Raw genomic sequence first — 10,249 nt, 5'->3', positions numbered from 1 at the left:
AAAGAAAAGACTCTCAAGGGTATGCTGGCTAGAGGGATTCAAGGTATGGCTTATCAAGAATCAAAGACTCTGTTTTGCAGAAAAGCTTACTATGAGTGGATCCTTAAAAATCCATTTTTACTTGTCAGGTTAAGTAAAGTTACATGCATCTAGAGTTCTTTCTACCCTAGTTCAATCACTTGACCTGCACTAGCCGTCTTTTATCAACCCTTTAAGTTCACTGGAATGCTACGTGTAAGTCAGTGACCAAGTCTTCATGTCCGAGAAGTAACGGCAGACCAAATCGATTAATACTGAAAGTCACCTAGAGGGGGGGGGGGGGTGAATAGGCAAATCTGAAATTTACAAACTTAAGCACACACTACAAGCTGAGGTTAGCGTTAGAATTAAATTCGAGTCCGAAAGAGAGGGTGAAAACAAATCACAAGCGAATAAGAGTAGATGACACGGTGATTTGTTTTACCGAGGTTCGGTTCTTGCAAACCTACTCCCCGTTGAGGTGGTCACAAAGACCGGGTCTCTTTCAACCCTTTCCCTCTCTCAAACGGTCACCTAGACCGAGTGAGCTTCTCTTCTCAATCAATCGGGACACTAAGTCCCTACAAGGACCACCACACAATTGGTGTCTCTTGCCTTGATTACAATTGAGTTGGAAACAAGAAAGAAGGAAGAAGAAAAGCGATCCAAGCGCAAGAACTCAAATGAACACAAATATCTCTCTCTCTAGTCACTATTTGATTGGAATGATCTTTGGACTTGGGAGAGGATTTGATCTCTTGTTTGTGTCTTTGAATGAAGTCTAGAGCTCTTGTATGAGGTTTGAAGGCTGAAAACTTGGATACATTGAAGTGTGGTGGTTGGGGGGTATTTATAGCCCCAACCACCAAAAGAACCGTTGGTGAGTGCTTCTGTCGTATGGCGCACCGGACAGTCCGATGCGCCACCGGACACTGTCCGGTGCGCCAGCCACGTCACCAGGCCGTTGGGTTCTGATCGTTGGAGCTTCTGACAACTGGGCCACCGGACAGTCCGGTGGTGCACCGGACAGTCCGGTGGTGCACCGGACAGTCCGGTGGTGCACCGGACAGTCACTATTCACTGTCCGGTGCACCTTCTGGCGCTGCTCTGACTTCTACGTGCGCAGGCGCGCACTGTAGCGTTTTTACTGTAGCGTTACAGTCGACCATTGGCGCTGTGTAGCCGTTACTCCGCTGGCACACCGGACAGTCTGGCGCTGCACCGGACAGTCCGGTGAATTATAGCGGAGCGGCTCCCAGAATTCCCGAAGGTGGCAAGTTCGGAGTTGGGTTCCCTGGTGCACCAGACACTGTCCGGTGGCACACTGGACAGTACGGTGCGCCAGACCAGGGCTGCCTTTGGGTTGTCTTTTGCTCTTTTTATTTGAACCCTTTCTTGGACTTTTATTGGTTTGTGTTGAATCTTTGGCACCTGTAGAACTCATAATTTAGAGCAAACTAGTTAGTCCAATTAATTTGTGTTGGGCAATTCAACCACCAAAATTCATATAGGAAAAGGTGTAAGCCTATTTCCCTTTCAATCTCCCCCTTGTTGGTGATTGATGCCAACACAAACCAAAGAAAATATAAAAGTGCAGAATTGAACTAATTTGCATAATATAAGTGCAAAGGTTGCTTGGAATGAAACCAATAATTATTTCTACTAGATATGCATGGATGGCTTTCTTCTTATTTAAAATTTTGGACCACTCTTGCACCACTTGTTTTGTTTTGCAAATGTTTTGGAAATTCTTTTCAAAGTCTTTTGCAAATAGTCAAAGGTATATGAATAAGATTTGGAGAAGCATTTTCAAGATATGAAATTTTCTCCCCCTGTTTCAAATGCTTTTCCTTTGACTAAACAAAACTCCCCCTCAAGGAAATTATCCTCTTAGTGTTCAAGAGGGTTTTAGATATTAATTTTGAAGAGGGTATTCCAATTTGAAATTATATCAAAATAAGATACTAGTTGAAAGATCTTCTCTTTAACACAAATTTGAAAGACACATTTTTGAAATTGGTGGTGGTGCGGTCCTTTTGCTTTGGGCTCATACTTTCTCCCCCTTTGGCATGAATCGCCAAAAACAGATTCTTGTGAGTGAAATACAAGCCCCTTTTCAAACTTTCTCCCCCTTTGGTAAATAATATAGGAGTGAATATTATACTTAATTTGGAGAGCGTTGCGGAGCGACGACGAAGGATGAATAATTCGATAGAGTGGAGTGGAAGCCTTTTGTCTTCGCCGAGAACTCCATTTCCCTTTCAATCTATGACTTGAGCATAATATTCACTTGAAAACACATTAGTCATAGCACATGAAAGAGATGATCAATGGTATATAAATGAGATATGTGTGCAAAATATCAATTAAAATTCCTAGAATCAAGAATATTTAGCTCATGCCTAAGTTTGGTAAATGTTTTCTCATCTAGTGGCTTGGTAAAGATATCGACTAATTGTTCTTTGGTGTTAATATAAGCAATCTCGATATCTCCCCGTTGTTGGTGATCCCTTAAAAAGTGATACCGAATGGCTATGTGTTTAGTGCGGCTATGCTCAATGGGATTATCCGCCATGCGGATTGCACTCTCATTATCACATAGAAGAGGAACTTTGGTTAATTTGTAACCATAGTCCCTAAGGGTTTGCCTCATCCAAAGCAATTGCGCGCAACAATGGCCTGCAGCAATATACTCGGCTTCGGCGGTAGAAAGAGCTATAGAATTTTGTTTCTTAGAAGCCCAAGACACCAGGGATCTTCCCAAGAACTAACAAGTCCCTGATGTGCTATGTCTATCAATCTTACACCCTACCCTATCAGCATCGGAATAACCAATTAAATCAAAGGTGGATCCCCTGGGGTACCAAAGGCCAAACTTAGGAGTATAAACTAAATATCTCAAGATTCGTTTCACGGCCTAAGGTGAACTTCCTTAGGATCGGCTTGGAATCTTGCACACATGCATACGGAAAGCATAATGTCCGGTCGAGATGCACATAAATAGAGTAAAGAACCTATCATCGACCGGTATACCTTTTGATCTACGGATTTACCTCCCGTGTCGAGGTCGAGATGCCCATTAGTTCCCATGGGTGTCTTGATGGGCTTGACATCCTTCATCCCAAACTTTGCAAGAATGTCTTGAATATACTTTGTTTGGATAATGAAGGTGCCCTCTTGGAGTTGCTTGACTTGAAAGCCTAGAAAATACTTCAACTCCCCCATCATTGACATCTCGAATTTTTGAATCATAATCCTACTAAACTCATCACATGTAGATTTGTTAGTAGACCCAAATATAATATCATCAACATAAATTTGGCATACAAACAAATCATTGGCAATTGTTTTAGTAAAGAGAGTAGGATCGACTTTTCCGACTTTGAAGCTATTAGCGATAATAAAATCTCTTAGGCATTCATACCATGCTCTTGGGGCTTGCTTGAGCCCATAAAGCGCCTTAGAGAGTTTGTAGACATGGTTAGGATACTCACTATCTTCAAAGCCGGGAGGTTGCTCAACATAGACCTCCTCCTTGATTGGTCCATTGAGGAAGGCACTTTTCACGTCCATTTGGTAAAGCTTAAAGCCATGGTAAGTAGCATAGGCAAGTAATATACGAATTGACTCAAGCCTAGCTATGGGTGCATAGGTTTCACCAAAATCCAAACCTTCGACTTGTGAATATCCCTTGGCCACAAGTCGGGCTTTGTTCCTTGTCACCACACCATGCTCATCTTGTTTGTGCGGAAGACCCACTTGGTTCCTACAACATTTTGGTTAGGTCGTGGAACTAAATGCCATACCTCATTCCTCGTAAAGTTGTTGAGCTCCTCTTGCATCGCCAACACCCAATCCGAATCTTGAAGTGCTTCCTCTACCCTATGTGGCTCAATAGAGGAAACAAAAGAGTAATGTTCACAAAAATGAGCAACACGAGATCGAGTGGTTACCCCCTTATGAATATCGCCGAGGATGGTGTTCACGGGGTGATCTCGTTGTATTGCTTGGTGGATTCTTGGGTGTGGTGGTCTTGGACCCTCATCATCTTCCTTGTCTTCATTAGCTTCTCCCCTTGATTATTGTCCTCCTCTTGAGGTGGCTCCTCTTGATCTTCATCTTCATCATATTGAGCTTGATCCTCATCTTGAGTTGGTGGAGATGCTTGCATGGAGGAAGATGATTGATCTTGTGCTTGTGGAGGCTCTTCGGATTCCTTAGGACACACATCCCCAATGGACATGTTCCTTAGCGCGACACATGGAGCCTCTTCATCATCTAGATCATCAAGATCAACTTGCTCTACTTGAGAGCCGTTAGTCTCATCAAACACAATGTCACAAGAAACTTCAACTAGTCAAGTGGACTTGTTAAAGACTCTATATGCCCTTGTGTTTGAATCATAACCAAGTAAAAAGCCTTTTACAGCCTTAGGAGTAAATTTAGATTTTCTACCTCTTTTAACAAGAATAAAGCATTTGCTACCAAAGACTCTAAAATATGATACATGGGCTTTTTACCGGTGAGGAGTTCATAAGATGTCTTCTTGAGGATTCGGTGAAGATATAACCGGTTGATGGCGTAGCAAGCGGTGTTGACCGCCTCGGCCCAAAATCGATCCGAAGTCTTGTATTCATCAAGCATGGTTCTTGTCATGTCCAATAGAGTTCTATTCTTCCTCTCCACTACACCATTTTGTTGTGGCGTGTAGGGAGAAGAGAACTCATGCTTGATGCCTCATCCTCAAGAAAGCCTTCAATTTGTGAGTTCTTGAACTCCGTCCCGTTGTCGCTTCTTATCTTTTTTATCCTTAAGCCGAACTCATTTTGAGTCCGTCTCAAGAATCCCTTCAATGTTTCTTGGGTTTGTGATTTTTCCTGCAAAAAGAACACCCAAGTGAAGCGAGAATAATCATCCACAATAACTAGACAGTACTTACTCCCGCCGATGCTTATGTAAGCAATCGGGCCGAATAGATCCATGTGAAGTAGCTCAAGCAGCATGTCAGTCGTCATGATGTTCTTGTGTGGATGATGAACACCAACTTGCTTCCCTGCTTGACATGCGCTACAAACCCTGTCTTTCTCAAAATGAACATTGGTTAGTCCCAAAATATGTTCTCCCTTTAGAAGCTTATGAAGATTCTTCATCCCAACATGGGCTAGTCGGCGATGCCAGAGCCAACCCATGTTAGTCTTAGCAATTAAGCAAGTGTTGAGTTCAGCTCTATTAAAATCAACTAAGTACAGCTGACCCTCTAACACTCCCTTAAATGCTACTGAATCATCACTTCTTCTAAAGACAGTAACACCTATATCCGTAAAAAGACAGTTGTAACCCATTTTACATAATTGAGAAACAGAAAGCAAGTTGTAGTCTAAAGAATCTACAAGAAAAACATTGGAAATAGAATGGTCAGGTGATATTGCAATTTGACCAAGTCCTTTGACCAAACCTTGATTTCCATCCCCGAATGTGATAGCTCATTGGGGATCTTGGTTTTTCTCATAGGAGGAGAGCATCCTTTTCTCCCCTGTCATGTGGTTTGTGCAACCGCTATCGATGATCCAACTTGAGCCCCCAGATGCATAAACCTACAAAACAAATTTAGGTCTTGTTCTTAGGTACCCAAATGGTCTTGGGTCCTTTCACCTTAGAAACAAGCACCTTGGGTACCCAAACACAAGTCTTTGATCCCTTGTGTTTAGCCCCAACATATTTGGCAACTACTTTGCCTGATTTGTTAATTAAAACATAAGATGCATCAAAAGTCTTAAATGAAACAATAGGCTCATTTGATGCAATTGGAGTTTTCTTCTTAGGCAATTTAGCATGAGTGGATTGCCTAGAACTAGATGCCTCACTCTTATACATAAAAGCATGATGAGAGCCAGAGTGAGACTTCCTAGAGTGAATTCTCCTAATTTTGTGCCCGGGATAACCGACAGGGTATAAAATGTAACCCTTGTTATCCTGAGCCATGGGAGCCTTGCCCTTAACAAAGTTAAATAATCTTTTAGGAGGGGCATTGAGTTTGACATTGCCTCCCTGTTGGAAGCCAATGCCATCCTTAATGCCAGGGTGTCTCCCACTATAGAGCATGCTTCTAGCAAATTTAAAATTTTCATTTTCTAAGTCATGCTCATTAATTTTGGTACTAAGTTGAGCTATGTGATCATTTTGTTGTTTAATTAAAGCTAGGTGATCATGAATAGCGTCAACATTAATGTCTCTACATCTAGTGCAAATAGTAACATGCTCAACGGTAGATGTAGAGGGTTTGCAAGTATTTAATTCAACAATCTTAGCATGTAAAATAGCATTCTCATCTCTAAGATTGGAAACAGAAGCATTGCAAACATTTAAATCTTTAGCCTTAGCAATTAATTTTTCATTCTCAATTTTAAGGCTAGAGAGGGATGCATTCAATTTGTCAATCTTAGCAATCAAATTAGCATTATCATTTCTAAGATTAACAGTTGAATCATCACAAACATTTGATTTCTCAACCTTAGCAATTAATTTGGCATTTTCATTTCTAAGGCTAGAAATAGTGTCATGGCAAGTGCTTAGCTCACTAGTTAATTTTTCACATTTTTCTACCTCTAGAGCATAAGCATTTTTAGTCTTAACATGCTTTTTGTTTTCTTTAATAAGGAAGTCCTCTTGGCTATCCAAGAGTTCATCCTTCTCATGAATAACACTAATTAATTCATTTAATTTCTCCTTTTGTTGCATGTTAAGATTGGCAAAAAGAGTGAGCAAGTTATCCTCATCATCACTAGAGGTTGCATACTTAGTGGAGGATCTTGATTTTACCTTCTTCTTCTTGCCGTCCTTTGCCATGAGGCATTTGTGGCCGACGTTGGGGAAGAGAAGGCCTTTGTTGACGGCGATGTTTGTGGCGTCCTCGTCGGAGGAGGAGTCGGTGGAGCTCTCGTCGGAGTCCCACTCCCGGCAAACATGGGCATCGCCGCCCTTCTTCTTGTAATACCTCTTCTTTTCTCTTCTCTTTCCCTTCTTGTCGTCGCCCCTGTCACTATCACTAGACAAAGGACATTTAGCGATAAAATGACCGGGCTTACCACATTTGTAGCAAACCTTCTTGGAGCGGGGTTTGTAATCTTTCCCCTCCTTTGCTTGAGGATTTGGCGGAAGCTCTTGATGATGAGCGCCATTTCCTCGTTGTCGAGCTTGGAGGCGTCGATGGGAATCCTACTTGATGTAGAATCCTTCTTTTCTTCTTCCGTCACCTTGAATGCGACGGATTGCACCTCGGGTGTTGCGGTGGCGCCTTGCTCGATGATTTTCTTGGAGCCTTTGATCATCAATTCAAAGCTCACAAATTTTCCTATTACTTCCTCGGGAGACATTAGTTTATATCTTGGATCACCACGAATTAATTGAACTTGAGTAGGGTTAAGAAATACGAGTGATCTAAGAATAACCTTGACCATCTCATGGTCATCCCATTTGGTGCTCCAGAGGTTGCGCACTTGGTTCACCAATGTCTTGAGCCGGTTGTACATTGCTTGTGGCTCCTCCCCTTGGTGAAGCATGAAGCAACCAAGCTCCCCCTCGTTCGTTTCCCTCTTGGTGATCTTGGTCACCTCGTCTCCTTCATGCGCGGTTTTGAGCATGTCCCAAATCTCTTTAGCGCTCTTCAACCCTTGCACCTTATTATACTCCTCTCGACTTAGAGAGGCGAGGAGTATAGTGGTGGCTTGGGAGTTGAAGTGTTGAATTTGTTCGACCTCCTCCGAATCATAATCCTTGTCCCCTTCCTTTGGTACCTGCGCTCCATACTCAACAATATCCCATATGCTTTTGTGGAGTGAGGTTAGGTGATGCCTCATTTTATCACTCCACATAGAATAATCTTCACCATCAAACATAGGTGGTTTGCCTAATGGAGCGGAAAGTAACGGAGTGCATTTTGAAATACGAGGATAGCGAAGGGGCATCTTACTATACTTCTTGCGCTCATGGTGCTTAGAAGTGGTGGATGCCGATTCCGAGCCAGAGGTGGAGGGTGACGAAGAGTCGGTTTCGTAGTAGACCAAGTTGGGACTTGATGGAGGAAGAGGATTCCTCCTTGTGCTTGTGGGCGGACTCCCTTGAGTGTGTTCTTCCCGAGCTTGCGGACTTGTCGTCGGTCCCGATCTCCCTCATGGCGGATGCTCTCGACATCACTTCGAGCGGTTAGGCTCTAATGAAGTACCGGGTTCTGATACCAATTGAAAGTCGACTAGAGGGGGGTGAATAGGCAAATCTGAAATTTACAAACTTAAGCACACATTACAAGCCGGGGTTAGCGTTAGAATTAAATTCGAGTCTGAAAGAGAGGGCGAAAACAAATCACAAGCGAATAAGAGTAGATGACACGGTGATTTGTTTTACCGAGGTTCGGTTCTTGCAAACCTACTCCCCATTGAGGTGGTCACAAAGACCGGGTCTCTTTCAACCCTTTCCCTCTCTCAAACGGTCACCTAGACCGGGTGAGCTTCTCTTCTCAATCAATCGGGACACTAAGTCCCTACAAGGACCACCACACAATTGGTGTCTCTTGCCTTGATTTTAATTGAGTTGGAAACAAGAAAGAAGGAAGAAGAAAAGCGATCCAAGCGCAAGAACTCAAATGAACACAAATGTCTCTCTCTAGTCACTATTTGATTGGAATGATCTTTGGACTTGGGAGAGGATTTGATCTCTTGTTTGTGTCTTTGAATGAAGTCTAGAGCTCTTGTATGAGGTTTGAAGGCTGAAAACTTGGATACATTGAAGTGTGGTGGTTGGGGGGTATTTATAGCCCCAACCACCAAAAGAACCGTTGGTGAGGGCTTCTGTCGTATGGCGCACTGGACAGTCCGGTGCGCCAGCCACGTCACCAGGCCGTTGGGTTCTGACCGTTGGAGCTTCTGAAAACTGGGCCACTGGACAGTCCGGCGGTGCACCGGGCAGTCACTATTCACTGTCCGGTGCGCCTTCTAGCGCTGCTCTGACTTCTATGTGCGCAGGCGCGCACTGTAGCGTTTTTACTGTAGTGTTGCAGTCGACCGTTGGCGCTGTGTAGCCATTAATCCGCTGGCACACCGGACAGTCCGGTGCTGCACCGGACAGTCCGGTGAATTATAGCGGAGCGGCTCCCAAAATTCCCGAAGGTGGCAAGTTCAGAGTTGGGTTCCCTGGTGCACCGGACACTGTCCGGTGCGCCAGACCAGGGCTGCCTTTGGGTTGTCTTTTGCTCTTTTTTATTTGAACCCTTTCTTGGACTTTTATTGGTTTGTGTTGAACCTTTGGCACCTGTAGAACTCATAATCTAGAGCAAACTAGTTAGTCCAATTAATTTGTGTTGGGCAATTCAACCACCAAAATTCATATAGGAAAAAGGTGTAAGCCTATTTCCCTTTCAAATACCAAGCTGGGGATCTCCGATCACACGACATATGTAGCACTTAACCCTTGCATATGTCAACTCGCCACCGGGGTTCTTAAGACCAGATCAGGTTCACGCCAACCGAGAGCACAGATACACCACCGTCCAGCCTCTTGCCACAGAGGGTACAAGCTACTCTCGCCATCTCTCCACTCCCATTGCGTGTTATCTTATTCTGGTATTAGTCTACCCAAGGCAAAGCTTACCCATGTTGAGGCATGTGACCAGTTAAAAGGTCCTCGATCATCAAGCCTACATCGAGACGGTCCTTAATCGACTGAGACGGAGACACTACACCGAGACTCCCTTCTCGTGCAAGTCAACCGCCCGGTCTCAGCTTTATTAATTTCATCCCGAAGTCTGGTACCTGACAGAGGTACATTTTTTCCGATGTTGAACCCATCAAGGCCTTTGACAGATCCACCATCAAGTTTTATGTTAGAAAACATTCCCACCCACTGAAGCATCACCTTTGTTTTAAAACAAAACATTTTTGTATGCTAAAGCAAGGCTAAGCATCATAAAATTCTTTTCAAAACAGATATCAAGGAAGGGAAATCAATTTTCAAGGAAGGAAATGCATCAACGGTTTAGCACACAACTCCTATCACCTAATGCATCAAACAAGGTGATAAAGATTTTAAAACATCAAGGAGGTGGCGAATGCACCGGGGCTTGCCTGAATAACACTAGGTTAGTGTTTGTTAGACGACGTCCGCTTGATGATCAGCTTTTATCCCAACACTCGTTCAGTCTGCCCTTCTTCAGGTGTGTCCATCCGCACCACCATGCAGA

The sequence above is a fragment of the Zea mays genome, chromosome 7 (genome assembly GCF_902167145.1).
Source record: "Zea mays cultivar B73 chromosome 7, Zm-B73-REFERENCE-NAM-5.0, whole genome shotgun sequence".
NCBI classification, from domain to species: Eukaryota; Viridiplantae; Streptophyta; class Magnoliopsida; order Poales; family Poaceae; genus Zea; species Zea mays.
This window is presented reverse-complemented; position numbering follows the sequence as displayed.